The sequence below is a fragment of the Pelophylax lessonae genome (assembly GCF_965119305.1).
Source record: "Pelophylax lessonae genome assembly, chromosome: 1".
NCBI classification, from domain to species: domain Eukaryota; kingdom Metazoa; phylum Chordata; class Amphibia; order Anura; family Ranidae; genus Pelophylax; species Pelophylax lessonae.
Window position 1 is genome coordinate 626,503,990 of NC_138768.1, and position 27,887 is coordinate 626,531,876.

Genomic DNA, 27,887 nt, shown 5'->3' on the forward strand with positions numbered 1-27,887 from the left:
CCGATATGAGTGCGGTGTGCACACAGTACAGTCTGTGGTGGGTCTGTGGCCTCTCACACACGGCGGGCAGGCAACTGCACAATAGATATATATATATATATATATATCAAAAAAAATTGACTGAAATACCAGCCCTAAAAAGGGCTTTTTGGGGTGCTGTCAGGATGCTGTCCTTACAACAGGAGTGGACCGAGAACACTATCTAACAACTGTCCCTATTAACAGCAGCAGCAGCAGCAGCAGCAGCACTCTCCCTGCTCTCACTAACACGCTGCTTCAGAATGATCTAAGATGGATGCTGCCCTTGCTTTTTTATAGGAGGTGGGAGGGTGTGGGAGGGTGTGGGAGGGTGTGGGAGGGAGGGTATGCTGATTGGCTGGAATGTGTCTGCTGACTGTGAGGTACAGGGTCAAAGTTTGCCTCAATGATGAAGTATAGGGGGCGGACGCGAACAAGCGATGTTTGCCGGGAACTGTTCGCCGGCAAATAGTTCGGGACATCTCTAGTGAACATGCAAACTCCATGGGACACGAACATGAAAAATCAAAAGTCCTAACTTTAAAGGCTTAAATGCAAGTTATTGGCCCAAAAAAGTGTATGAGGACCCGGGTTCTGCCCTGGGGGGACATGAATCAATGCAAAAATGTTTTCCTAAAATGATCATTTTTACAGGAGCAGGAGTTTAATAATGCTTAAAGTGAAACAATAAAAATCAAAAATTCCTTTAAATATAGTGCCTGGGGGGCCCCCTTAATGTGCCTGTAAAGTAGTGCATTTGTGCGATGTTCATAGCCTGCTGCAGCAATACTGACATTTCTAAATGAAAAAATGTCATTCAAACTTTCTTGCGGCTGTAATGTATTGTAAGCTCCCGGCAATACAGGTAAAAAAAAAGAAAAACGGCGTGGGGTCCCCCCCAGTTCATACCAGACCGCTCGGGTCTGGTATGGATTTTAAGGGGAACCCTATGCCAAAATTAAAAAAAAAAATGGCGTGGGGTTCCCCCTAAAATCCATACCAGACCCTTATCTGAGCACACAGCCTGGCTGGCCAGGATGGGGGTGGAGGCAAGCGAGCGCCCCATCCTCCTGAACCATACCAGGACGAATGCCCTCAAACTAGGGGGGTGGGTGCTTTGTGGCAGGGGGGCTCTGCCAAAGCACCTTTTCCCCATGTTGATGGGGACAGAGGTCACTTCCCGACAACTGTGGGCTGTGGTTGTGGGGGTCTGCGGGGGGGGGGGGGGCTTATCAGAATCTGGAAGCCCCCTTTAACAAGGGGGCCCCCAGATCCCACCCCGCCCTATGTGAATGGATATCAGGTACATCGTACCCCTACCCATTCACCCAAAAAAAAATGAATACAAAAGCCAGTTTTGGAAAAGTGGTCTGGTATGACTCAGGAGGTGGGGGCTCGCTCGCCCCCCTTTCCTGACCTGCATGCTCGGATAAGAGTCTGGTATGGCCAGCACAGTGGTCACGTGACCCCCCGGCTGACGTCAGTGAGAGATCTTGGCTCCTCCTGCTGTAGCCATGGATGGGAGTAGAAGAGCAGCCAGGAATCATATGACCAGCCTTAAGATATCAGCAAAAATTTTATTTAGAGGCTTCATTTTCCACATACACTTACACAGCATTTTATAGCTGAATACAAGAGAGGGGTTGGCAGTGTAATGCAGCCCTAAGCTTATAAACAATTAAAGGTAGCCTCAAACCAAGTGTTTACTCTCGTTTACTATCTTCTGTGTGCAGTAAAGCATATGCAAAACTTTTCTTTTTTTTTTTATTATTGTACTGAGGTTTATATATGCCTGCGAGACTCTTCTTTGTGGCACAGCAATTTCATCAGCACTATAATAACAATGCAAACAACAGTTATTTACAATAAAATATACTCTTACTTGAAAAATCTTCTTTCATGTTGTGATTGTTGCCTGTCTGCTGACCATCTCTTCCCACAACTTTCTGGATTCTCTGCATGCTTTGCAGCACCCCCTCTACTGTTTACTTTTAATTTATAAGGACTACATATCCCATGGTACCCCACTGCCTGCAAGCTGTGACCCAGATACTGACCCAGCCTCCTGAAACTCCTCCCCTCAGCACATCTGTAGTTCAGAAGGCAGGCTCTATGAAATGTTTGACACAACAGTATTTTAACACGGGGCATAGCGAATATGTGTCAAAGAATTCAAAGAAGCAAAATTTGTGGGGATTTTTACAAAGTAAAGTTTTATCTATTTTAAAGTGTTACTAAACCTAAAACAGAAAAATCAGTCTGTATATGCAGTAAAGCAGTGGTCCTCAACTCCGGTCCTCAGGGCCTACTAACAGGCCAGATTTTAAGTATTACCTTGGGGTGATGCAGACTAGAGTACTGCAATCACTGAGCAGCAAATGATATCACCTGGGATGTATTTCAGTTATCTTGCAAATCTGGCCTGTTAGTGGGCCCTGTAGGCCAGGGTTAAGGACCACTGCAGTAAAGCATGCTCCTTATAATGGCTGTGGAACCTAAAGGGTTAATCCTCTGCATTGTGAAAAAGGCTGTTTGATCCTGTCTTCCCTGATCCTCCCCTTCATTTACTGTCCTCAATCCATCTCCTGATAGTACAGAGCCTTGGAGGCAGGCACTCTGCACATGCTCAGTTTGGTGTGTTTTGCTAGAGATTTTTTTTTTTTTTTTGGTGGGAGAGGGGGGGGGGGGGAGGGTGCATGTGATTTAGCACAGGTCCAATAAGCACTGTCCAGACTGAGGGTCAGGGGTCATGCAGCCTCATAGGACAGTCAGAATGAAAACTCCTCCTACAAGCTTTAACCAGTGCTCAGTCAGACACTGAAGGAAGTCATGCGACTGCTATATACTGCTGATGAGAAAAAGTATTTAGTAGTTTATATTTACTGAAATATTTACATTTCCATGTTCTGTGTACTGCGGGAGACCAGATATAGTGAGGGTCCTGGGTTTAGTAACACTTTAAGATCATTCAGATTAATAGGAATACAGTAATTAGAAATAATAAAAATTCAATGTGAAAATTTATATAATGATTTGACCATGAATATGCTTTAAATGCAAATGCAAATACATAGGTAAAGAAATGAAGATAGATCATGTCTTCAAGATGGAAGCTGTTTGTGTCTGATGATTTCTCCCTGAGTGCCCCGTAGCTTGCTTATTTATCTATTGGAATACAATTTTAGAAACCCACTAGTACCCACAGAAGGTGTAGTTGGTACTATGTACCCAGCTCTGATTGGAGGGGATGTACTGATTAACTATTTGTTTGTATAAGAGCTAGCTCAACTTGGCCACCAGGTGGCACTCTGAGACTAGAAATCTCTATATTCAGGTTTACAAAGAGAGACTGAATTTATTGGACCCAATTTTTATTTTATAACTAGAGTTGAGCGGACACCTGGATGTCCGTGTTCGGCTGGTTCAGCCGAACTTGAAAAAAAAGTCCGGGTCCGTGTCCCGGACTTTTTCCGAACTTTACCCGGACACCGAACCCCATTCAAGTCAATGGGGACCCAAACTTTCAGGCACTAAAATGGCTCTAAAACACCAATGGAAAGGGCAAGAGTGCTGCAAATGGCAGCAAAGCGTAGTTAAGAGCATGGCAAGTGCTATGCAAACAAATGTGGATAGGGAAATAACTTAAAACAACAAAAATATGGAGTAGGAGGGAGGTTGAGGTGGAAGTGGATGTGGAGGTGTAGGTGGAAGCGGCGATGGAGGAGGACGGGGTAGCCAACACTGCTTTTTTTCAGTCATTTTAAATGAGGGTACACCCCAAAAGAGTGAGAAAGATCAAAAATATTACAATGGCTGGGTAAGGTCGGTATCCATCTCTATTCTGCACAAGGTACGGAAAAGTCCTGTGGGATCCATGCCTGGTTCATTTTAATGAACGTGAGCTTGTCCACATTGTCTCTGGACAGGCGGCTGCGCTTGTCTGTGATAACGCCCCCAGCCGTGCTAAATAAACGTTCAGATAATACACTGGCTGCAGGGCACGCCAGCACCTCCAAGGCGTAAAGGGCAAGCTCAGGCCATGTGCCCAATTTGGAGCCCCAGAAGTTGAAGGGGGCAGACCCGTCATTCACTACATGTAGGCGTGTGCACACATACTGCTCCACCATGTTGGTGAAATGCTGCCTCCTGCTAAGACGTTCCATATGAGCTGCTGGTGCTGCTGTTTGTTGTGGTGTGCTGACAAAGCTTTTCCACATTTCGGCCATGCTAACCCTGCCTTCTGAGGTGCTGGCGGTGCCCTGGTTGCGTTGGCGACCTCCTCCTCCTCTGCCTTGGCCTTGTGCTTCCACTGTGGCCCCGCTGTCAGGTGGGAATGCCAGCAGCATCGCGTCTACCAGCGTGAGCTTGTACTCGCAGTGAGTGAATTAAGGACGGTACGTTGTCCTTGTAACGGGGATCCAGCAGCATGGCCACCCAGTAATCAGCACAAGTTAGAATGTGGGCAACTCGGCGGTCGTTGTGGAGACACTGCAGCATGTAATCGCTCATGTGTGCCAGGCTTCCTAGAGGGAACGAAAGGCTGTCCTCTGTAGGAGGTGTATCGTCTGTGTCCTCTGTATCCCCCCAGCCACGCACCAGTGATGGCCATGAGCTGGCCTGGGTGCCACCCTGCTGTGAACATGGTTCCATCTCCTCCTCCATCTCCTCCTCCTCATCCTCCTCATCCTCCAGAACTGTGCCCCTGCTGGACCACCACCAGGCCGGGCTTGAGGCTCGCTGGCAGCAACCGCTCATTTGTCTGCTGTTCCATGCTCCTCCACAACTCCTGTGCGGTGTGTGGTTTTTCCCCAAACAGGCAAGTTTTAAAACTGCCTGCTGTCGTTTACCCCTGGCTGTGCTGAAGTTGGTGGTGAAGGTGTTACGCTGACCGGATGAGGAGGCGGTAGAGGATGAGGAAGCGGAGTAGGAGGAGTTAGGAACAGGAGGCAAACTGCAGCGCCCTGCAATCCTCGGTGGTGGAAGGACATGCGCCAAATTGCTATCCGCCTCAGGCCCATCCGCCACTGCATTTACCCAGTGTGCCGTTAGGGAGATATAACGCCCCTGACCGTGCTTACTGGTCCACGTATCGGTAGTTAGGTGGACCTTGGCACAGATGGCGTTGCGCAGTGCACACCTGATTTTTTTCCCCCATTTGGTTGTGCAGGGAAGGGATGGCTTGCCTGGAAAAGTAGTGGCGGCTTGGCACGACGTACTGTGGGACAGCCACCGACATAAGACTTTTAAAACTGTGCGTCTCCACCAGACGGAATGACAGCATTTCAAAGGCCAAGAATTTTAAAATGCTGGCATTCAGGGCCAGGGATCTCGGGTGGGTAGGGGGGTACTTCCTCTTCCTCTGAAGTGTTTGGGAGATGGAAAGCTGAACGCTTCCACGGGACATTGTGGAGATGGTTGGTGACCCAGGTGGTGGTGTTGCTGACAGATCGTCTGTTTGCGGGGTGGCAGGTGCCGGTATCACTACAGAGGTGGATGAAGAGGCCGAGACTGCAGCAGAAGAGGAAGCGGGAGGAGCCAGAGACCTTTCTTGGTTTTGAAGGTGTCTACTCCACTGCAGCTCGTGCTTTGCACTTAGATGCCTGATCATGCAGGTTGTGCTCAGGTTGAGAAGGTTTATGCCTCACTTCAGGCTCTGATTGCACAGGGTGCAAACCACTCGTGTCCTGTCATCAGCACATTTTCTGAAGAACTTCCACGCTAGAGAACTCCTTTGAGCTGGCTTTGGTGCGCTCGGTCCCTTGCTGTGTTGGGCAGTAGCAGGCGTATTGTCTAGGGCACGGCCGCTCCGCTTCTGCACCCTGCTCCCTCTTCTGCTGTGCTGGTGGCTCTGTGCGACCACCGCCTCTTCCTCCAAACTACTCAGGTCACCTGCATGACCTTCATTCCATGTGGGGTCGAGGACCTCATCGTCCTCCACATCATCTTCCACCCAGTCTTCACCCCTGCCCTCCTTGTCGGTCTCCACAATTCTGAGTGCCGCAGCAGTTGGCACCTGCGTTTCGTCATCATCGGAGACGTGCTGCGATGGTCCTTCCATGTACTCATCTTGAGAAATAAGTGGTTGGGCATCGCTGCACTCAATCTCTTCCACTTCTGGGGCAGGGCTAGGTGGATGGCCCTGGGAAACCCTGCTGACAGAGTCATCAAAAAGAAGAAGAGACTGCTGCATGACTTGGGGCTCAGACTGCTTGCCTGATTTGCAAGGGGGTGAGGTGAAAGACGGTTGGACATCGGCTGCAGGTGCCAACTCTGACCTTTCTGCAGTAGACTGGGTGGGAGACAATGTGAAGGAACTGGAGGCACTGTCAGCAACCCAATCTACTATCGCCTGTACTTCTTCTGGCCTCATCACTTCTAGAGGTGCATGATGCCCTACCAAATACTGCTGCAGGTTCTGTCGCCTACTCACACTTGAGGAAGGTGTTTCACTTGTGCGTGTAGCTGGCACAGATCGACCACGTCCTCTCCTTGCAACAGGAGCTCTACCAGCAGCACCACGACCCAGGCCATGGCCCCTATTTGACGGTCTCCTCATATTTCTGTAAATTATGATCTTGCCCTAGAAAGGTGTTTATTGAATAGCGGAACAAAACAACAACAGTATCGCACGGGTGTATCTCACAGTCAAATATGCAAACCATGCCGCAATTTAATTTTTTTTACCCCAAAAGGGTTTTTATTAAATAGCGGAATAGAAAAACAGTATACAAATACAACGGGTGTATCTCACAGTCAAATATGCAAAGTATGCCGCAATTTAATTTTTTTCACCCCAAAAGGGTGTATATTGAATAGCGGAATAGAAAAAAGGATATAAAACTGTGTATCTCACACGTACAAACACAGACTTGGCCCCGATTACAATTTTTTGTATCCTAAAGGGAGGATGAGGAAGAGGAGTAGGAGGAGTTCGGAACAGGAGGCAAACTGAAGTGCCCTGCAATCCTTGGCGGTGGAAGGAGATGCGCCAAAAAAATTTAAAAGGTGTATCTCACACGTACCGATACAGACTATGCCGTAAGTTAATTTTTTACACTACAAACGGGTGTATATTGAATAGCGGAATAGAACAAAATTTATAAAACGGTGTATCTCACACGTACAAACACAGACTAGGCCCCGATTACAATTTTTTGTACCCTAAAGGGAGGATGAGGAAGAGGAGTAGGAGGAGTTCGGAACAGGAGGCAAACTGAAGTGCCCTGCAATCCTCGGCGGTGGAAGGAGATGCGCCAAACAAATTTAAAAGGTGTATCTCACACGTACCGATATAGACTATGCCGTAATTTAATTTTTTACACTCCAAAAGGGTGTATACTGAATAGCGGAATAGAAAAAAATGTATAAAACGGTGTATCTCACACGTACAAACACAAACTAGGCCCCGATTAAAATTTTTTGTACCCTAAAGGCAGGATGAGGATGAGGAAGAGGAGTAGGAGGAGTTCGGAACAGGAGGCAAACTGAAGCGCCCTGCAATCCTCGGCGGTGGAAGGAGATGCACCAAACAAATTTAAAAAGGTGTATCACACATGTACCGATACAGACTATGCCGTAATTTAATTTTTTACACTCAAAAAGGGTGTATATTGAATAGCGGAATAGAAAAATTTTTATAAAACGGTGTATCTCACACGTACAAACACAGACTAGGCCCCGATTACAATTTTTTGTACCCTAAAGGCAGGATGAGGATGAGGAAGAGGAGTAGGAGGAGTTCGGAACAGGAGGCAAACTGAAGCGCCCTGCAATCCTCTGCGGTGGAAGGAGATGCGCCAAACAAATTTAAAAAGGTGTATCTCATATGTACCGATACAGACTATGCCGTAATTTAATTTTTTACACTCAAAAAGGGTGTATATTGAATAGCGGAATAGAAAAAAATTTATAAAACGGTGTATCTCACACGTACAAACACAGAATAGGCCCCGATTACAATTTTTTGTACCCTAAAGGCAGGATGAGGATGAGGAGTAGGAGGAGTTCGGAACAGGAGGCAAACTGAAGCACCCTGCAATCCTCGGCGGTGTAAGATGCGCCCAAAAAATTGGAAAGGTGTATCTTACACGTACCAATACAGACTATGCCGCAATTTAATTCTTTTTACCCCAAGGGTGTAGATTGAATAGCGGAATAGAAAATATGATATCAAAAGGTGTATCTATCTCACACGTACAGACCCAGACTAGGCCCCGATTACTATCTTTTGTACCCTAAAGGCAGGATGAGGAGTAGGAGGAGTTCGGAACAGGAGGCAAACTGAAGCACCCTGCAATCCTCGGCGGTGGAAGATGCGACCCAAAAATTTGGAAGGTGTATCTCACACGTACCGATACAGACTATGCCGCAATTTAATTCTTTTTACCCCAAGGGTGTAGATTGAATAGCGGAATAGAAAATATGATATCAAAAGGTGTATCTATCTCACACGTACAGACCCAGACTAGGCCCCGATTACTATTTTTTGTACCCTAAAGGCAGGATGAGGAGTAGGAGGAGTTCGGAACAGGAGGCAAACTGAAGCACCCTGCAATCCTCGGCGGTGGAAGATGCGCCCCAAAAATTTGGAAGGTGTATCTCACACGTACCGATACAGACTATGCCGCAATTTAATTCTTTTTACCCCAAAGGGTGTAGATTGAATAGCGGAATAGAAAATATGATATCAAAAGGTGTATCTATCTCACACGTACAGACCCAGACTAGGCCCCGATTACTATTTTTTGTACCCTAAAGGCAGAATGAGGAGTAGGAGTAGGAGGAGTTCGGAACAGGAGGCAAACTGAAGCACCCTGCAATCCTCGGCGGTGTAAGATGCGCCCAAAAAATTGGAAAGGTGTATCTTACACGTACCAATACAGACTATGCCGCAATTTAATTCTTTTTACCCCAAGGGTGTAGATTGAATAGCGGAATAGAAAATATGATATCAAAAGGTGTATCTATCTCACACGTACAGACCCAGACTAGGCCCCGATTACTATCTTTTGTACCCTAAAGGCAGGATGAGGAGTAGGAGGAGTTCGGAACAGGAGGCAAACTGAAGCACCCTGCAATCCTCGGCGGTGGAAGATGCGACCCAAAAATTTGGAAGGTGTATCTCACACGTACCGATACAGACTATGCCGCAATTTAATTCTTTTTACCCCAAGGGTGTAGATTGAATAGCGGAATAGAAAATATGATATCAAAAGGTGTATCTATCTCACACGTACAGACCCAGACTAGGCCCCGATTACTATTTTTTGTACCCTAAAGGCAGGATGAGGAGTAGGAGGAGTTCGGAACAGGAGGCAAACTGAAGCACCCTGCAATCCTCGGCGGTGGAAGATGCGCCCCAAAAATTTGGAAGGTGTATCTCACACGTACCGATACAGACTATGCCGCAATTTAATTCTTTTTACCCCAAAGGGTGTAGATTGAATAGCGGAATAGAAAATATGATATCAAAAGGTGTATCTATCTCACACGTACAGACCCAGACTAGGCCCCGATTACTATTTTTTGTACCCTAAAGGCAGAATGAGGAGTAGGAGGAGTTAGGAACAGGAGGCAAACTGAAGCACCCTGCAATCCTCGGCGGTGGAAGATGCGCCCCAAAAATTTGGAAGGTGTATCTCACACGTACCGATACAGACTATGCCGCAATTTAATTCTTTTTACCCCAAAGGGTGTAGATTGAATAGCGGAATAGAAAATATGATATCAAAAGGTGTATCTATCTCACACGTACAGACCCAGACTAGGCCCCGATTACTATTTTTTGTACCCTAAAGGCAGGATGAGGAGTAGAAGGAGTTCGGAACAGGCAGGAGTCAAACTGAAACACCCTGCAATCCTCGGCGGTGTAAGATGCGCCCAAAAAATTGGAAAGGTGTATCTCACTTGTACCGATACAGACTATGCCGCAATTTAATTCTTTTTACCCCAAGGGTATAGATTGAATAGTGGAATAGAAAATATGACATCAAAAGGTGTATCTATCTCACACGTACAGACCCAGACTAGGCCCCGATTACTATTTTTTGTACCCTAAAGGCAGGATGAGGAGTAGGAGGAGTTCGGAACAGGAGGCAAACTGAAGCACCCTGCAATCCTCGGCGGTGGAAGATGCACCCCAAAAATTGGAAAGGTGTATCTCACACGTACCGATACAGACTATGCCACAATTTAATTCTTTTTACCCCAAGGGTGTAGATTGAATTGCGGAATAGAAAATATGATATCAAAAGGTGTATCTATCTCACACGTACAGACCCAGACTAGGCCCCGATTACTATTTTTTGTACCCTAAAGGCAGGATGAGGAAAAGGAGGAGTTCGGAACAGGCAGGAGGCAAACTGAAGCACCCTGCAATCCTCGGCGGTGTAAGATGCGCCCCAAAAATTGGAAAGGTGTATCTCACACGTACCGATACAGACTATGCCGCAATTTAATTATTTTTACCCCAAAGGGTGTAGATTGAATAGCGGAATAGAAAATATGATATAAAATTGGTGATTTTTCAATAGCACATGTGAACACAAGAGTGTCTTATGTCACAGTCAGCAGGCTATGAAGGGGAAAAAAAAGAAAATTCCCCTTTAAGTTTGTAATTTTTAAATATATTAGTACAGACTATGCCACAATTTAATTTTTTTAACCCAAAAGGGTGTATATTGAATAGTGGAATAGAAAAAAGTGTATAAAATTGAAAATCACTCAATCGCACATGTGAACACAGCAGTGTCTTATGTCACAGTCAGCACTGCAGCAAACAGGCTATGAAGGGGGGAAAAAAATCCCTTTTAACTTGTAGTAAAATAGATGAACGCTGCACACAACTGACTGATAAAAATAGATTTTTTTTTCTCCCTCCTCCTCCTCCTCCTCCTCAGTGGGCTCAAGTGAGGGCAAAAAGATTGTTCACTGCACCACCCCCCACACAGCAAAATCGATGTAGACTGACCCTGCCTAATCTCCAGCCTGGCCCTAATATGCTCAATAAGATCGTTCACTGCACCACCCCCCACACAGCAAAATCGATGTAGACTGTCCCTGCCTAATCTCCAGCCTGGCCCTAATATGCTCAATAAGATTGTTCACTGCACCACCCCCCACACAGCAAAATCGATGTAGACTGACCCTGCCTAATCTCCAGCCTGGCCCTAAAATGCTCTAATAACTTTCCCTGCCTGCACTCCGACCTGTCCCTGCATTCTTTTCGGACACAATTTTTCACAGACTCACTGTCTGTCCCTAATCAGCAGCCAGCACGTATAATGTGTGCTTTGTCCCTAAACTACAGCAGAATGACGCGGCGCGCTGGGGCTCTTGAACTTATAAAGACATGGTCACATGCTTCAGATGGCCAATCACAGCTACTAATACATTAGTAGGCATGGCTGGGATGGCTTAAGGCACACCAGTTAAACGCTTGTTGATTGGCTGTTGAAAGCCCGCCATTAAAAGCGCGCCATTACATACAAAACAGGAAATAAAATGACCGAACACGGATTTTAAACCCGAACATACAGTAAAGTTTTCGGGTCCATGTTCAGGAAACAAAAATCCAATTATTCGGTACGAACACGAATAATACAGTCTGTGTTCACTCAACACTATTTATTACTCTATAAAGATGTAAATATGTTATTTTGTTCAGAGAGTATATCAGTGTCTTTGAGGGCTTGATAGCATTAGCTTTGATTTTTAACCTTTTGGTATAACAAACTCTAAGCAGAAAACCTTTCTGAAGGAATGGAATTATATACATAGTGATCCACCTTAAAATATTAGAAAATATTTTGTCTGCGCACCTTCCTTTTTACAATCATTTCCTTAACAGCTGCTGCACTGCAACCCGTATAGTGTCTTGTACATGGATATATAAAAAATGCAGTGCTCTCCCTACTTACAGTATATGCAACAATACCATATAATACTTTATTTCAAACACCTCATCAACTATAAATTAAATATACCACTAATAAGTGCAATTGTGCAAAAAAACATTTGTGCAAAACCATATTTCAGTCAATCACATAATAAAGTGATGTGAGCTTAAAATTCCTACAATCTGCTTATTTATTTATTAATAAATAATGAATAAATACTGCTTCTCCTGAGTACAGGGATACCACATGTGTGAGACTTTTTGGGAGCCTAGTGGTGTACAGGACCCCAAAAACAAATCCCCACCTTCAGACTTTCTAAGGGCGTAAATTGTTGATTTCACTCCTTACTACCTATCACAGTTTTGAAGGCCATGAAATGCCAAGATAGCACAAAACCCCCCCAAATGACCCCATTTTGCAAAGTAGACACCCTACGGTATTTTCTAAGACGCGAGTATTTTTCAGCTCTCATTTATTTTGGAAAATGAAGAAAAAAAAGGAAAATGCATTTTTTTTCCTCTTTTTTTAATTTCCAAAACTTTGTGACAGAAGGTGAGATCTGCAAAACACTTAACATGCCTCTCTGCAAATAGCTTGGAGTGTCTACTTTGCAAAATGGGGTCATTTGGGGGGTTTTGTGCTATCTTGGCATTTCATGGCCTTCAAAACTGTGATAGGTAGTAAGATGTGAAATCAACAATTTAAGTACTTGGAAAGCCTGAAGGTGGCGATTGGTTTTCGGGGTCCTCTACTCGGCTAGACTGCAAAAAAGTCTCACACATGGGGTATCCCCATACTCAGGAGAAGCAGCTAAATGTATTTTGGGGTGTCATTTCACATATACCCATGGCATGTGTGAGCAATATATCATTTAGTGACAACTTTGTGTAAAAAAATAAATAAATAAATAATAATTTTCCCGGAACTTGTGGCAAAATATAAAATATTCCATAGACTCACCATGCGTCTCAGCAAATAGCTTGGGTGTCTACTTTAAAAAATGGGGTCATTTGGGGGGGGGGGGTTGTGCTATCTTGACATTTCAGGGCCTCTGAAACCGTGATAGGCAGTGCGAAAGTGCAATGAGAAATGTACGCCCTTTGAAATTCTGAAGATGGTGATTGGTTATCGGGGTCCCGTACACAGCTAGGCTCCCAAAAAATCTCACACATGTGGTATTCCTGTACTCAGGAGAAGCAGCAAAATATATTTTGGGGTATAATTACACATATGCCCATGGCATGCGTGAGCAATATATCATTTCAATTTTTTTTTTTTGTTAGTCATTTTTCAAACACCTGTGACAAAAAAATTAAATATTCAATGAGCTCAACATGCCTCTCACTACATTCCTTAGGATGTCTACTTTCCAAAAAGTGGTAATTTAGGGGGGGTTTGTACTGCCCTGCCATTTTAGCACTTCAAGAAATTAGATAGGCAGTCAGAAAGTAAAAGCTGCGTAAATTCCAGTATTTACACCATAGTTTGTAGACACTTTAACTTTTGCGCAAACCAATAAAAATACGCTCATTGAGAATTTTTTTCGTCAAAGACATGTAGCTAAATACTTGAAATAGTTTAAATGAAAAAGGTGCGCGAACCAATGTGATTAAGTGTAGAAGCAGCACTGTGATAAATAAGAAGTAAATAGGAATATAACATATAAGAAATAAGTTATAAAAATGTGCTACTATGTGTACAAATTAACAAAGGTATAACATCCAATGTGACAATAAAAATGAAGGAAATAACAATGCAAAACTGTGCATAACATTATTATGATGCGAGAGTCTCTTTCATCTGAAAAAAGGTGACCATAGCCCAAAATGATGCGTAAAGAAAGTCCAACCGCTGAAGTGACACTAATGTGTATAAACCAGCTAGATTGGCCTCTTACCAAATAGCAATCCTGAAAACGTGATGTTAAAACAAAAGTGCAATTGTGATGGTGACACCCGGTGATGTGAATGGACTCTTACCACAGGTGAATGAGAATGGAGCATATGCTGTGGTGCCAAGGAATCCAATGTTTGGATCAGGCAGAGATGGTGGGATGTCCAGTGGGATGGATGGACCAGAGCCACTTCTTAACAGCACGAGTCCGGAAACTTCCAGAAGTGAAAGTTCCAACAGGAAAAACCACCAGAGAAAGAAGGAAGGGACTGATAGTGCATTACCCACAATTTATTGAATCATAAAAAAGGTGAACACTTACAAACATCCGTGGTGTAAACAGCAAGTACTCAAATAAAAATCACGGTCGCCTGCAGTGCGATTCGTGACATGTAGCGGCACGGCTGGCTCCCCCTGATGCGTTTCCACTGAAGAGTCAGCTTCTGGGACTGGAGCTCCATTGTGGCCTAGATATATGACAAAAATTGAATATATTGGATATTTTTTAACTGTCAAAGTAGAAAATGTAAATTTTTGGCAAAATTTTCGCTCTTTTTTTATTAATATCGCAAAAAATAAAAAGCGCAGAGGTGATCAAATACCACCAAAAGAAAGCTCTGTTTGTGGGAAAAAAAGGACGTAAATTCCGTTTGGGTACAGCATTGCAAGACCGCGCAATTGTCTGTTAAAATAATGCAGTGCAATTGTCAGTTAAAGTTGTGCAGTGCCAAGTTGAAAAAAGTGGTCTGGACTATGGATGGCCTTGCGGTTCGCCCGGCGGTCAGTTTGCGGCGAATTTTGCTTGTTCGCTACCCGCCAAATTTGCGAACACATGGCGTTGTTCGCGGCGGCCATATTAGTTTACATTGGGGAGAACTTTGACCCATGACACAGCCGTCAGGTGGAACGGGACAGCCAATTGAAACATTCCAGCACATGGACAGTCCCCCTACCCTATAAATAGACCTGACCTGGCGGCCATTTCACATTACGCTTTTTGCCAGTGTAGGGAGAGGTCTGGTGTGCTCATCAGGGTGAGTTTGCCAGACACATATAGCGCTGTGAAGATCCACAAAAGTCCAGGGCTGGTATTTTGGTATAGGGCTTCTACAGTCTCTTTTCAGGTTAGGGACAGGTATCCAGTCAGTGCTTTAGGGGCAGTTAGAGATCGGCTGCAGTGACAGAAATCGCTATGTTAATGTCCACAAAAGTCCTTTTCAGGGCTGGTATATCAGTATAGGTCCAGTCTCTCTTCATTATAGGGACAAGTTATCCAGTCTGTGCTGTAGGGGCAGTTAGAGATCGTCATCTGCAGTGACACAAATCGCTCTGTTAATGTCCACAAAAGTCATTTAAAGTGGTCCAATGTCGTTATAGGGTCTATTACAGTCTCTTTAGTATAGGGAGAGGTAGCCAGTGGTTGATGTAGGGGCAGTTAGAGATCGTTAGCAGTGACACAAATCGCTCTGTTAATGTCCACAAAAGTCATTTAAAGGGCTGCAAATTTTTTGGTATTGCTGTGCAGTGCACTAAAAAAAGGGGGGGGGGGGGTAATCCACGGTATAATATACTTTGTAGAAAGCATATTATAGTGGATTAGTAGTATTATTGTGCACTGTGCAGCATTGTGACAGGTGTGGTGGTGAGACTGAGCGTTTCTGCAGCAACACTACACACAGTGACAAAAGCACTTATAATATATTATAACTGGTGTGATAGACCAATTGCCCCCCCAATACCACATAAGTAAACATTTACATTTACATGTTTATTTGTGTCATGCAACAATATTGCCTCGTTTGCTGAGTGAAGTCTGGTACACACAGCGCCAAACTCACTGGCCAATTTTTTGAACTGGTGTGATACACCAATGCCCCCCCAATACCACATATTGAAGTGGGGTGTTATTTAACAGTATATTTTTCTAAGATTGTATTTTAGTCCTGCAAAAAATTGGCCTCTTGCTGTGAAACAGTGCTACACACAGTGACAACAGTTACTGGCCAATTATTTGTAGAACTGGTGTAATAAACCTGCGCCCCCCCCCCCCCCCAATACCACATATTGAAGTGGGGTGTTATTTAACAGTATATTTTTCTAAGAGTGTATTTTAGTCCTGCAAAAATTTGGCCTCTTGGTGTGTAAACAGTGCTACACACAGTGACAACAGTTACTGGCCAATTATTTGTAGAACTGGTGTACTAAACCTGTGGCCCCCCAATACCACATATTGAAGTGGGGTGTTATTTAACAGTATATTTTTCTAAGAGTGTATTTAGTCCTGCAAAAATGTGGCCTCTTGCTGTGTAAACAGTGCTACGCACAGTGACAACAGTTACTGGCCAATTATTTGTAGAACTGGTGTAATAAACCTGTGGTCCCCCAATACCACATAATGAAGTGGGGTGTTATTTAACAGTATAATTTTCTAAGAGTGTATTTAGTCCTGCAAAGATTTGGCCTCTTGCTGTGTAAACAGTGCTACACACAGTGACACCAGTTACTGGCCAATTATTTGTAGAACTGGTGTAATAAACCTGTGCCCCCCCCCCCCCCAATACCAAATATTGAAGTGGGCTGTTATCTGAGTAAACTTTTACAAGTGTATTTGTGTCATGCAATAATATTGCCTCGTTTGCTGAGTGAAGTCTAGTACACACAGCGCCAAACTCAATGGCCAATTTTTTTAACTGGTGTGATACACCAATGGCCCCCCAATACCACATATTGAAGTGGGGTGTTATTTAACAGTATACTTCTCTAAGATTGTATTTTAGTCCTGCAAAAATTTGGCCTCTTGCTGTTTAAACAGTGCTACACACAGTGACAACAGTTACTGGCTAATTATTTGTAGAAATGGTGTGATAAACCTGTGGCCCCCCAATACCACAAATTGAAGTGAGGTGTTATTTAACAGTATATTTTTCTAAGAGTGGATTTAGTCCTGCAAAAATGTGGCCTCTTGCTGTGTAAACAGTGCTACGCACAGTGACAACAGTTACTGGCCAATTATTTGTAGAACTGGTGTAATAAACTTGTGGCCCCCCAATACCACATATTGAAGTGGGGTTTTATCTAAATAAACTTTGACAAGTGTATTTGTGTCATGCAACAATATTGCCTTGTTTGCTGAGTGAAGTCTGGTACACACAGCGCCAAACTTACTGGCCAATTTTTTGAACTGGTGTGATACACCAATGGCCCCCCAATACCACATATTGAAGTGGGATGTTATCTGAGTAAACTTTTACAAGTGTATTTGTGTCATGCAACAATATTACCTCGTTTGCTGAGTGAAGTCTGGTACACACAGCGCCAAACTCACTGGCCAATTTTTTTAACTGGTGTGATACACCAATGCCCCCCCCCCCCCAATACCACATATTGAAGTGGGTGTTATTTAACAGTATAATTTTCTAAGATTGTATTTTAGTCCTGCAAAAATGTGTCCTCCTCCTGTGTAAACAGTGCTACTCACAGTGACAACAGTTACTGGTCAATTATTCGTAGAACTTGTGTGATAAACCTGTGCCCCCCCCCCCATACCACAGATTGAAGTGAGGTGTTATTTAACAGTATACTTTTCTAAGATTGTATTTTAGTCCTGCAAAAATGTGGCCTCTTTTGCTGTGTTAACTGTGCTACAAACAGTGACAACAGTTACTGGCCAATTATTTGTAGAACTGGCGGACTGATGGACCAGCAGATAGGGAGGAGAGGCAGGCAGAACTTGCATTGCACAAGAGGTACAAAGCAGACTGCAAATGTATCAGGAGTGAGCCATCAACCACGTACAGTCACATCTGGCGCTCCCAGGATGCCGACACATGGCTCCGCAGTGTGGGCTTTTTTAAACGTGTCCGTTGCTGACACCAGTGTTGCCATCTGCAGCCTTTGCAGTCAACGCATAAGTCGCGGTAAGCCCAACACTCACCTAGGGACAACCGCCTTAAGAAGGCACCTGAAATCCGCCATCACCAAGCCCAGTGGGAGCAACACCGTCAGAACCCACAAAGCCACACTCCATGCTCTCACCGTCCAGCCTCTTCTCCTTCTCCTGTCTCCTCACAGTTGTCCAACACTCCACCTTCCATGAATCCATCGTCACGTTGTTCTGAAAAAAGGCAGGCTTCTGTGGCTCAAATGTTGGATCGTAAAAAAAAGGTGTCCGACTACACTGGGTTAACGGCCGATGTGGACGCTCTGAGGAGTGATGAACCCCTGTACTACTGGGTGGGCAGGCTTGACCTCTGGCCAGAGCTTGCACAATTTGCAATGGAACTGTTGGCTTGCCCCCCCCCCCCCGTCCAGTGTCCTGTCCGAAAGGACATTAAGCGCAGCAGGGGGGATCGTGACCGATAAGCGCACTCGCCTAGCTTATAACAGTGTAGACTACCTCACACTTATAAAAATGAATGAGGCATGGATCTCTGAGGAATTCAACACATGTGACCACCAGTAGACCATGTTTCATTCAATTCCTCATCAAAGGCAACAAATATCTCCCAGACCGCCATCAACTCACAACAATTCCTGGTCCTTGTCTTCGCTAAATACAGCGGCATTAAAGGCATTTCATGTCCATTGAATGGCTAATTTTGGGGGCCTATACAGGCTGACACTTACTGTTCTGTGTACTGTGAATGCCTACTGTTCCTCTAGCCATCATATACTACGTTCTTTGCTGTCAGTTCAACCCATGTGAGCTAATTTTTGCAGCCTATAAAGGGCCGCCACTTACTTCTGTATACTCTGAATGCCTACTGTACCTCTAGCCATCAAAAACAAAGTTCTTTGCTTTCAGTTCAACCCATGTGAGCTAATTTTTGGAGCCTATACAGGTCGCCACTTACTTGTGTATACTGTGAATGCCTACTGTACCTCTAGCCATCATATACTACGTTCTTTGCTATCAGTTCAACCCATGTGAGCTAATTTTTGCAGCCTATAAAGAGCCGCCACTTACTTCTGTATACTGTGAACGCCTACTGTACCTCTAGCCATCAAAAACAAAGTTCTTTGCTGTCAGTTCAACCCATGTGAGCTAATTTTTGGAGCCTATACAGGTCGCCACTTACTTGTGTATACTGTGAACGCCTACTGTACCTCTAGCTATCATATACTACGTTCTTTGCTGTCAGTTCAACCCATGTAAGCTAATTTGGGAAGCCTATACAGGCCAACACTTACTGTTCTGTGTACTGTGAATGCCTACTGTACCTCTAGCCATCATATACTACATTTTTTGCTGTCAGTTCAACCTATGTGATCTAATTTTTGCAGCCTATACTTCTGTATACTGTGAACGCCTACTGTACCTCTAGCCATCAAAAACAAAGTTCTTTGCTGTCAGTTCAACCCATGTGAGCTAATTTTTGGAGCCTATACAGGTCATCACTTACTTGTGTATACTGTGAACGCCTACTGTATGTCTAGCCATCATATACTACGTTCTTTGCTGTCAGTTCAACCCATGTGAGCTAATTTTTGCAGCCTATAAAGGGCCACCACTTACTTCTGTATACTGTGAACACCTTCTGTACCTCAAGCCATCAAAAACAAAGTTCTTTGCTGTCAGTTCAACCCATGTGAGCTAATTTTTGGAGCCTATACAGGTCGCCACTTACTTGTGTATACTGTGAACGCCTACTGTACCTCTAGCCATCATATACTACGTTCTTTGCTGTCAGTTCAACCCATGTGAGCTAATTTTGGAAGCCTATTCAGGCCGACACTTACTGTTCTATGTACTGTGAATGCCTACTGTACCTCTAGCCATCAAAAACAAAGTTCTTTGCTGTCAGTTAAACCCATGTGAGCTAATTTTTGGAGCCTATACAGGTCGCCACTTACTTGTGTATACTGTGAATGCTTACTGTACCTCTAGCCATCATATACTACGTTCTTTGCTGTCAGTTCAACCCATGTGAGCTAATTTTTGCAGCCTATAAAGGGCCGCCACTTACTTCTGTATACTGTGAATGCCTACTGTACCTCTAGCCATCAAAAACAAAGTTCTTTGCTGTCAGTTCAACCCATGTGAGCTAATTTTTGGAGCCTATACAGGTCGCCACTTACTTGTGTATACTGTGAACGCCTACTGTACCTCTAGCCATCATATACTACGTTCTTTGCTGTCAGTTCAACCCATGTGAGCTAATTTTGGAAGCCTATTCAGGCCGACACTTACTGTTCTATGTACTGTGAATGCCTACTGTACCTCTAGCCATCAAAAACAAAGTTCTTTGCTGTCAGTTTAACCCATGTGAGCTAATTTTTGGAGCCTATACAGGTCGCCACTTACTTGTGTATACTGTGAACGCTTACTGTACCTCTAGCCATCATATACTACGTTCTTTGCTGTCAGTTCAACCCATGTGAGCTAATTTTGGAAGCCTATTCAGGCCGACACTTACTGTTCTATGTACTGTGAATGCCTACTGTACCTCTAGCCATCAAAAACAAAGTTCTTTGCTGTCAGTTCAACCCATGTGAGCTAATTTTTGGAGCCTATACAGGTCGCCACTTACTTGTGTATACTGTGAACGCCTACTGTACCTCTAGCCATCATATACTACATTTTTTGCTGTCAGTTCAATCCATGTGAGCTAATTTTTGCAGCCTATAAAGGGCCGCTACTTACTTCTGTATACTGTGAACGCCTACTGTACCGCTAGCCATCAAAAACAAAGTTCTTTGCTGACAGTTAAACCCATGTAAGCTAATTTTTGGAGCCTATACAGGCCGACACTTACTTATGTATCCTGTGAACGCCTACTCTACCTCCAGCCTTAAAAAATGAAGTTCTTTGCTGTCAGTTAAACCCATGTGAGCTAATTTTTGGAGCCTATACAGGCCGACACTTACTTCTGCATCCTGTGAACGCCTACTGTACCTCTAGCCATCAAAAACAAAGTTCTTTGCTGTTTGTTCAAACCATATGAGCTAATTTTTGGAGCCTATACAGATCGACACTTACTTATGTATCCTGTGAACGCCTACTGTACCGCTAGCCATCAAAGACAAAGTTCTTTGCTGTCAGTTCAAACCATGTGAGCTAATTTTTGGAGCCTATACAGGCCGACACTTACTTATGTATCCTGTGAACGCCTACTGTACCTCTAGCCATCAAAAACGAAGTTCTTTGCTGTCAGTTAAACCCATGTAGGCTAATTTTTGGGGCCTTTTATGGCTGACACTTACTTCTGTATCATGTGAATGCCTAATGTACCTTCAGCCACAGAATACTACGTTCTTAGCTGTTAGGTAAACGCATGTGGGCTAATTTTTGGGGCCTGGAATGGCCGACACTTACTTCTTTATCCTATGAATGCCTAATTTTTCAGACTGGAAATAAAAAACAATGGGTCTGTAAAGGTTCTGCCAAATTGTGGAATGGATGCGGACCCATTTTACAGATGTGTGAATGGACCCTATATGTATTAGACAATGTATTTACCGGCTGCTGTCAGTTCTGGCTGATTTATGAAAAAAAAATATTTTTTGATGTAAAAAAAAAAAATAGTAATTTAGGGCAACCTTTTCAATTGCAATACTTCTGTTATGACATTGTCCATGTGCTGGTTCTATTTGTGCACAGCTAGTACGTCTTTTGTGGCTGCAAATATGACCTAAAGGTTTTTAAAGTTCACCTCCCATTAAAGTCAATGGGGCCCGCCGCAAACTCGCGGTTCGCGGACTTTTGAGAGAAGATGTTCATCCATCTCAAGTGCTGAAGCCTTCAGTAACCAATCATTGAGCCATAATGATGTGCTGTAACCTCTAGCAACAAATACATAAGTGGCAATGATGCACTGTAACCTCTAGCAACCAATCAGTGAGTGGTAAAGAGGTGCAGTAACCTCTAGCAATCAATCAGTGAGCCTGGACCATTTCTTTATGTTTACATTAATAAAGTTTTCTTTAGGTCTTGGTGTTAGTTAGGTCTTAGTTATGGTGTTAGGGTGTTAGTTAGGTGGTGGGGGGCCCAAGAGAATGTTTGCCCAGGGTCTAATTAATATTAAAGACAGCCCTGGTTAAATCATAATTGCCGCTCTTCTTGGCTGTGAACATTTTCCAGAGACAAGCAACGACATGAACAATGCAGAGGGAGGGGGAACCTGTTAGCCCTTGCATTACTCTAGCTGTTTCTTGTCTTGGAAAGAGAGTTCACAGCCAAGACAAGCTGCAGCAATTAATTAACCATCTCCTTCATAGCAGTTGTCAGATCAGATGTGACAGAGAAGGTGGCAGGTCTGTACTCATAACTAGGAAGCACTTACAAGCATGGGACTATGTAATGCATGTACTTTGTCCCACGGGATACAGAACTGTAAAATAAAACATTCCAATGATAGATCTGTAAACATTTCAGCAAATTGTGAATACTTTTGATATGTGCATGGGTGTTTTCATGCTACATAGAATCATAAAATGAAGTATTTAAAAACATTGTTTTTTATTATTTAACTGTGTGACTACTAAAACCAAACAGGTCTGCAAACAAATAAATGGATTTTTCCTACAGCTTACCTGTAAAATCCATTTTTTGGAGTACATCACGGGACACAGAGCAGCCATATTCATTACCATTTGGATTATATGCCACCTATAGGTGAATAGACACTAGCAACCAATCAGACAGGAAGCCCCCCATATAACCCCTCCCATACATACAGGAAGTACCTCCGTTTTGTAGCAAGCAATAAAGATCCCAGACAAGAGGGGTGTCTTGTGTCCTGTGATGTACTCCAAGAAATGGATTTTACAGGTAAGCTTTAAGAAAAATCCATATTTCTCTTTCGTACATCATGGGACACAGAGCAACCATATTCATTACCAAATGGGACGTCCCAAAGCAATGCACTTGAGGGGAGGGGGGACACCATAAAATATCATCATCAGACCACAGAAGATCTACATAGCTGCCCGCAGAACACTGCAGCCAAATGCAGACTCGTCCTGGGTTCTAACATCCACTTGATAGAATCGAATGAACGTATGCACTGACGACCAAGACGCAGCTTTGCAAATCTGAGCCAAAGAAGTTTGATGGCGAACTGCCCAAGAGACACCTACTCTTCTGGTAGAGTTTGCCTTTACCTGTGAAAGAATCACACCACACAAAAACAAAAGTTTTAGATTTTAGAAAAACAGACTTTTCAAAAATGAAATCAGTCATAAATGAGTCCTTATCAGACTGGAACGGATTACATGGAGTCCAGGAGAAATGGGACTACTTAAAAGGTACACTATTGAAGGCAACAGAAAATTGCATTAGACTTGTCAGTAAAAGCAAAAAAAGGAAGAGACCACTGTGGTACTCAGCAGATGTGGCCCAAATCATTAAAAATAAAAAGCTGAGGCGCATGCGCGGCAGCTCCCAAGATGGCCGCTTAGGACCGGAGCTCCGCGCCACCCCGGCAGTCTCTCCCGCCCGACGCTGTTAAGCGGCACTTCTGCTAGCCGGACAGAGTGCCCGGACCTCGGTTATAACACCGGGACGCACCCCATGAGCAAAAACCGGGTCAGGAGGAACCTGGAAAGTATATTTTCATCGGACTGTCCAGAGGCCGCTCCTCCCAAGATGGTGGATCCGGCCCAGCAGCGTGAGGCGATGGAGGAGGGGGATCCTCCTCAGCAACACACGGACTATATGACAAGGGGGCATATCATCTCCACACCGCAGGGAACAGTGAGTAACCAGCTGCCCCTGACCCCCTCACCAGCGTCCACTGAATCCCTCCTGAGCAGGATAATAGGAGACTTGTCCCCTGCTAGTGTATCTCTGTTAGCTCCCACAAGCGCTGCAGCCACAGAGGGTCCTGGGGGGATTCCTCACTCTGACCATGACGATCTGCTACTCAAAATGTCGGCAATGATAGAGAGGGGTATATCACAGATTGCAGACAGAATAACCACTAATCTGAAAATGGACTTTCAGAACCTAGGGGACAGGATGGAGGCAATGGAAAATAGGATAGATTTGACTGTAACCAAAACAAATCAACACACCACCCTTATACAATCGCTTCAGGATCAACTGGATTCGGCTCTCCTCAAAGTGGAGGACCTTGAGAACAGGTCCCGTAGATACAATTTTAGGCTGCGTGGCCTGCCAGAATCTATCTCTGATGTGCATTCCACAGTGCAGGGGCTCATCTCTGATCTCATCCCTGATATCCCTCAGCACAAACTTGAACTTGACAGGGCTCACAGGGCACTGGGTCCCCCACGGCGGGATGGCAACCCACGCGACATTGTTGTTAAGCCCCACTTCTTCTCTGTAAAAGAAGAAATCGTTAGCAGAGCCAGGAAGATCCAAAATCTCACCTGTCAAGGTCATGCGGTCCAGATTTTTACTGATCTTGCACCAGCTACAATACAACGCAGGAGATCTTTAAAGCCGCTTGTGTCCATTCTGTCCCAAAAGGAGCTTAAATACTGGTGGGCATTCCCCTTCGCTCTCAAATTTACCTACAGGAATAAGACTTATGCCTTTTCTAGCTTCTCGGAGGGAGAAAGGTTACTTACCCATCTGCAACTACTACCACAACCCCCAGATCACATGGCCCCTTCCACCAGCTCAAGCTCAGTAAAACGCCCCAACCCGTCAAGCCCCATTGCTCCCCTTTGGCATGGATCCAAGTTCAAACGCTCGAAGGATGGCAAACCTCCCTGATTACGATCGTGGCGACTTCATGTAAGTTATACCACACTTGTGGACTGGAGTTACTCCGCTTGAATTAGTCCTCCTTACCCCTGATTGAGGTTTATGGAACACCATAGCTTTCTTCGGACGTACCCTTGTTGGACTGGTTTTCAGTCGTTTTAAGATGGCATTTTGTTTTTCTGGCCCTTTTTATTACTTAAAATTCTATTTTGCTTTTTCAAGTTTTAGTAATTAATAGGGCACTCTACCTTGGCCTCAGCCCATCGGGCGGGCCCCCCCTCGGATGGTGGGTCCCTGACCGGAGTATCCCTTAAGCTACTCAATGACTCATTACGGACTCATGGACTCTGAGGTGATCTTAAGCGATGCCCTCGGGGGCTCTTCCGGCCGGGTCATTGCCTGGCGGCGGAGCCCTGGAGGGCCATGCATTTCTAGGGGTCATTTACCGGTTTGCTTGGCTGCTTTTGTTTGTTTATTGTCACAGCATTATACTATGGGCGGGAGTCCTGCCGGAGTGGTCGGATGACGCCTCCACCAGTCACGCGGGAAGATCACGATTTTCCCGGGCGACTACCTCCAGTCCCCCCTGTTGGGGGACTGGAACCCTGTACTCAACCCTGTCGGATTGCGGTGGACCTCAATCAAACATTGGAAGTCCTTTTTGGACGCAGGTCCACGAGCTCCTCCGCACTCTCTACTACTACTTAATCTTTTGCTCCTTTTTCTCATTTCTTCCCTTCTTTTTCCACAGCCGGTCTCCAGGGGAACAATGCTTATCACGTCTGAACCAACCGGGATCCTCACACGGCGGCGTACGAGCGCCTCAGGTACCTTGTTTCGGAGATGGGTGAGTGATACGAATTATCAGATGCATCCACATAATCTGCTTCATGGCTCTTTCTAAGAATACAGCTCCATACCTTAAAATAGCATCCCACAATGCCCAGGGTCTCAACTCTCCCATAAAGCGAAGGAAGGCTTTTCAGGACTTTTATTGCAGGGGAATCGAGGTCTTACTGATCCAGGAGACTCATTTTCCTCGATCGTACTGTCCGTCCTTCCTACATGCCAAGTATCCCACCTTTTTTCTAGCTAGCGCAGAGGACAAAAAGCGAGGAGTAGCGATCCTTTTTGCCAAGTCTTGCAACTTCTCCCTCCACTCCGAGCACAGGGATCCTGAGGGTCGATTTATTCTAGTTAAGGGGACCATAGAGGAACAACTGTACTCATTTATCTCATATTACGCGCCTAACCAGAATCAAACTCACTTCTTCCAGAATATGTTTAGCCGGCTTCTGCCTCACTTGGAGGGTCGTGTAGTCTTCGGGGGGGATTCAAATACAGCTTTTGACTATGGTTTGGACAAATCCAAGCCACTGGGCTCCCGAATAGTTAAGCCACCCAAACGTAGCTCGCAAATTGCTAAACTGATCAATCAAATGGGTTTGGTGGATAGCTGGAGGGAAATGAATCCAACCGTGAAAGACTACACACACTTCTCTCACCCACACCAGACTTTTGCCCGTATAGACCACGTTTTAGTCTCTCAAGCCTTGATCCCTTCCCTGATGATGGCCTCTATCAAGGATGTGGTCTGGTCGGACCACTCAATGGTGATCATCAGGATAGCTAGATCTGGTGCCCCCAGAGGTCCTTTCCACTGGAGACTTAATGAGTCCATTCTCAGCGAACCCTGCAGGGTTACGGAAATAGAACGTGCCATCACGGAATATTTCTCGCTGAATGATCTGGCTGAAATCTCTCCTGAAACTCTCTGGGCGGCCCATAAAACGACCATCCGCGGAAAACTCATACAAATCTCGTCACACATTAAAAAGGAACGGAATGCTCACGTCATTCGCTTAGAAAAAGAATTTGCAGCCTTAAGTGCCGAACATAAACGTAAACCTACCAGGGCGTCCTTGAAGGCTCTCGATGCAACTAGAGCCGACCTCAATATGGCTCTAACCAGCTCAGCTGAAAAACACATTAGATGGCAGGGGGCTAAATTCTATCACCAGAGGGACAAAATAGGGACATTACTGGCCCTAAAACTTAGACCTAGAATGAGATCCCACGCAATGCCCAAAATGTCCGTCAGGGGGGGAGGCAAGACCCAGAATCCACAACGCATATTGAAGGAATTTGCGGCCTTTTTTAAAGACTTGTATCGCGATACCCGATCCGACAAACCACAAGCCTTGACGTCTTTCCTGGACAATTTACCAATTCCCAATATTGCCAAGAACCATAGTGAGATCTTAGAAGCACAATTCACTGAAGGGGAAGTTATGGGCGTAATAAAAGACCTTAAATTGGGCTCGGCGCCGGGACCCGATGGTTTCCCTAACCTTTACTACAAGACGTTCTCGGGGTTGCGTACATGGTCAGGTACTTTAACACTCTTAAAAAGGGCGCACCGATTGACAAGCAAAATAATCAGGCCTTCATCTCGGTCATCCCTAAGCCAGACAAGGACCCTGGAGAAGTCAGCAACTATAGGCCCATCTCACTTATTAACAATGACCTAAAGATACTCACCAAACTACTAGCGAATAGGTTGGCATCCTTCATCAAACTATACATTCATAAAGACCAGGTAGGGTTTATCCCTGGCAGACAGGGCCCCGACCAAGTGAGGCGAGCTATTGACATTATCTCTATATTGCAGTCGGGCTGGGCAGGGGGGTCCCCGCAGGAAGGCTTACTCCTTTCCATAGATCTTCAAAAGGCATTCGACACAGTTGAATGGTCATATTTATTCTCGATACTGGAAAGATGGGGATTTGGCGCAAACTTCCTCGGTATCGTCAAGGCTCTTTACTCCTCCCCCGAAGCACGGATTAGGTACCAGGGATATTACTCCGACTCGTTCCCGATTTCCAAGGGGACGAGGCAGGGGTGTCCCTTGTCACCTCTCATATGTGCGATTGCGATCGAAACCCTCGCCATCGCAATTGGATCTCATCCTGACATCAAAGGGGTTAATTGCGGCCCCCGGGAACACAAATGCGCTCTATTCGCAGATGACCTGCTACTTTTCATCACATCCCCCACCATCTCTCTCCCCAATATTTGCAAGACATTGGAGAACTTTGCGACCGTATCTGGGCTTAGAGTAAATCTAACCAAGTCTTCTATCTTGAATGTCTCGGTGAAAAAGGAGGAAGCCAAGCGTTTACAACCCTCCTTTGGTTTTCGCTGGTCTGATACCCATATCAGATACTTGGGGGTTAACCTCACGGCTAAGTTCGAGGATCTACATAAAGTAAATTACCCAGCTATCTACCAATCCCTAGGCAGGGATTTACAGGGTTGGTCACTCTACTGCTTGTCGTGGCTAGGCAGAATCAATGCCATAAAGATGAACTTACTTTCTAGACTCCTCTACCTGTTTAGGGCTTTGC